Here is a 3,862-nt window from a genome sequence, read left to right as displayed (position 1 = left end):
GTTTTTGCAATCCTATGAATCAAAGAGGCCCTTACTCTGTTACCTGTGCATCTTCGCTGAATCCCTATGAATCCTTGCTGAATTGCTGTGAGTTGTTGCATGGACATGAGTTAGTTGGTGAAAATTACTGTGAGAATACTTACTAAGTTACCTAGTGATCTTGATTTTCTGTGTGAGTAGTTATGAGCGACTGAATCCTCTTTCCTTTGCTAGTACTTGTTTGTGTGTTTGATTAATCAGAATGGTGACAAAAAGGCAGACCTATTTCTGAACCCTTAACCTTTGTTGTTTATTATTTTGTTTTGCTTTGATCCAGTGGCTACTTGTACGACTGTTCGATTAGTCTGATAAGTTGTTTCTAGCTCAATTAAGACCAAATTTTCTGTTGCCCTGAATGTTTGAAATGCATGCTTCGATCCCTGTGGAGAATCGACATTCTAAAATAACTATACCGACTTTCGATCATTTTGGCGCCGTTGCCGGGGATCTTAATTTCATTACCACATTAGTAGAAGCAGATCAGGATTTAGTTTAGGTCGATTCCATAGTATTGCTGGCAACTAACCATTTCCTAACATTGGTTGCGGGTTTGAAAAAAAACTAGCATGTGTCAATTTCAAGAACTTTACAGGAAATTGTCTTATGTTACAATCTGAAGAAAGTTCACTAGAGCCATTTGATCCAGAAATTGAAAGGAAGACTTTATTGAGAAGAAGAAGAGAGAATCAAACAGAGATTCAATTTGCTGAAATTCTAGAAGATCAAGAAGACGAAAAGATGCCGGATCCAGTACCTTTGTTCAGGGACTTGTGGATCCCAAGAGATCATGGGATTCCAGGAGAAATCGTGCAACCAATTATTCAGGCAAACAATTTTTAATTGAAGCCAGCTCTGATTAACATGGTACAATAGTCCAGATTTGGTGGAACAGCTTTAGAAGACCCACATGAGCATATAAGGACTTTCTTGGAGTATTGTAACACCCTCAGGCAAAATGGAGTTTCACCGAGTGTTATCAGATTGTCACTATTTCCATTTTCCTTAAGAGATGGAGCAAGAGTATGGCTTCACTCATTGCCGGAACATCTGAAGAATACTTGGGAGACTTTATTGCAGACATTTCTTGAGAGATACTTTCCACCAACAAAAGTTGCTGAAAGGGACAAGTTAACAAGGTTTACTCAATATGATGGAGAAAGTTTGTATGATGCATGGCAACGATTCAACTCTTTAATCAGAATGTGTCCTCATCATGGGTTAGAAAGATGGCTGGTGTTACAAACCCTTTACAAAGGATTGACCACTCACACCCGAGCTTTTGTTGATTTTGCTGTCGGAGGAGGAATCATGAACAAAACACTTGATGAAGCATTTGCATTGATTGAAAGTATGGTGTCTCATCATTTCTAATGGTCGAGTGAGAGAGAAATAGCACCACTGCATCCAGGTGTGTAAATGTTACTGCAAATGATAACATGGCAGCACAGATTGACATTTTGAACAAGAAGATGGACAGTATCATGTCAAATTGCATCGGTACATCTGTAGCTTCAGTAAGTGTGCCTCAAATGTGTGATGTATGTGGCCAAGCAGGCCATCCTTTAGGAGAATGTACCTTTTATTCAGCAATTGGATCATCGGTTTCAGAAGTGAGTTATGCCAAAAGTAAATGTCCATTCTCAAATAGCTACGATCCTTCTTGGAAGAACCATCCAAACTTGTCGTACAAGAACAATTAGTTATATGCAAGTGGATTGACAGTACAAGGAAATCGACCACCAAATCATCCAAGTCAATTTCAAGTGCCGAGGCAGAATGAACAACAAAATGTTTAGTCAAATGAATGGAGGAAATCATGAAGATGCAGTTGGAATTGATTAGCAAGATGACAAATGAATTTAAAGGCTTAAAAGACTCTGTTAAGATGCTTGCGAGCAAGATTGATAGTATGGTGGGAGAAAATGAAGCAAGGCTGCCTGCTCAACCAATTCCAAACCCAAAAGCTCACTATGGGGCAATATCTTCAGTTGATGCAGTGACTACAAGGAGTGGAGTTATGACAGTACCATTACTTCCTACTCCGGACACATATGTGCCTCCTGCTATGAGGCCAAGTTCATCCGGAACTCCACATTCAACATCATCTGAGAAATTAAAGGAGAAAGAAGTTGATAATCAAATTGAAACTGAAGTCGACTTTCCTGGTTTTCAAACAGCTGAGCCTTTGCTAGAGGAAGCAATAACAACCAACAACATTCCTTTTCCTGAGCGGTTCAACAAACCCAAAGATGACAAGCAATTATCCAAATTCTTGGAAATTATGAAGGGAGTTCAGATTACTATTCCTATTCTAGAAGCTGTCTTGCATGTTCCAATGTATGCAAAATATTTCAGGAATTGTTAACAAAGAAAAGAAGCATGTCTGAACCAGAAGTAGTGACTCTATCAAAAGAATGTAGTGCAATAATTCAGAATTCCATGCATGAAAAATTGGATGATCCAGGAAGCTTTTGTGTACCATGTCCGATTGGAAACAAAACTTACAATGCTCTGTGTGACCTGGGCTCAAGTGTTAGTGTGCTACCACATTCAGTTAGCAAAAGGATGTTCTTGGGAGAATTAAATCCAACTGCAATAACACTTCAGTTAGCCAACAGAACATATAGCAAACCGGTTGGAATTCTTGTGGATGTTCCAATAAAAGTTGGGAAGTTTGCTTATCCGTTTGACTTTGTAGTTCTAGATATGGAGGACAAAAGTGAGGCCGTGATGCTTGGAGGACCATTTTTGGCCTCAGCTGGTGCACTTATTGATGTCTAAGAAGCTAAATTGAGCTTGAGGTTTGGAAATGAAAAGGTGGAGTTTTACATGATGCATGCAACACATGTTCCGCAAAGAGAAGAACACTACTACAGAATTGATACACTACAGAAATGTGTGGAAGAAGGTTATGAAGAGAGGTATGGAAGTAATTGTTGTGAAGTAGTTGAGGAGGAAAATAGTGAAATTAGATATAAGGAAATCAGACCTGTGAGCATGTTGGAAAGCAGTGCAAGGCCATTAGAGAAGATGCAACCAAGGCAAATAGAAATGAAACAACTTCCAGAAAGTTTGAAGTATGCTTCTTAGACAATGAAAACCGGTGGCCAATTATCATAAATAGTGAGTTGACGGAAAGGCAAATAAAAGGGCTTCAAGCAGTTTTGCAAAAGTACAAGGATGTTATTGGATATTTAATTGATGATATGAAAGGGATAAACCCTGCTGTCTGCTCTCATAGGATTTACTTGAAAGAAAGTAGTGTGCCAATTAAAGAAAGTCAAAGAAGGTTAAATCCCCATTTGCAAGAGGTCATCAAAAAGGAGATTCTTAAATTGGTCTCTACTGATATCATATACCCAATTTCGGACAGTGAGTGGGTGAGTCCCATTCACATGGTGCCCAAAAAAGGAGGAATAACTGTCATGAAAAAACAAGGGCAAACGATTCCTAGTAGGACTGTCACATGGTGGAGAATGGTCAATGATTTCAGAAAGTTAAATGAAGTAATGAGGAAGGACCATTTTCCTTTACCTTTTATTGACCAAATGCTGGAAAGGCTTGCTGGGCATGAATATTTCTGCTGCTTAGATGGGTATTCAGGATTCTTGCAAATCCCAATTCACCCGGATGATCAAGATAAAACAACTTTCACTTGCCCATACGGAACATTTTCTTACAAAAGACTAGCTTATGGACTTTGTAATGCACCCCCAACATTTCAAAGGTTTATGCTCTCCATATTCTCTGATATGATAGGAATCATAGTGGAGGTGTTCATAGATGATATTACAGTCGTTGGAAAAAGTTATGAAGATTGCTT

At 38.8% G+C, this 3,862-nt stretch overlaps 1 non-coding gene across 1 annotated transcript; it reads right to left on the bottom strand.

Annotated features, from left to right (window-relative positions):
* Positions 1-1,152: 1,152 nt before the first annotated feature.
* Positions 1,153-1,259, bottom strand: LOC123056278 (small nucleolar RNA R71). The gene has a single exon (XR_006426707.1). It is a non-coding gene; the product is annotated as a small nucleolar RNA R71 (small nucleolar RNA).
* Positions 1,260-3,862: the final 2,603 nt, after the last annotated feature.

The sequence above is a fragment of the Triticum aestivum genome, chromosome 2D (genome assembly GCF_018294505.1).
Source record: "Triticum aestivum cultivar Chinese Spring chromosome 2D, IWGSC CS RefSeq v2.1, whole genome shotgun sequence".
In the NCBI taxonomy this organism is placed as follows: domain Eukaryota; kingdom Viridiplantae; phylum Streptophyta; class Magnoliopsida; order Poales; family Poaceae; genus Triticum; species Triticum aestivum.
Note: the sequence above shows the minus strand (reverse complement) of the source record. Positions and strands in the feature narration are given on the sequence as shown.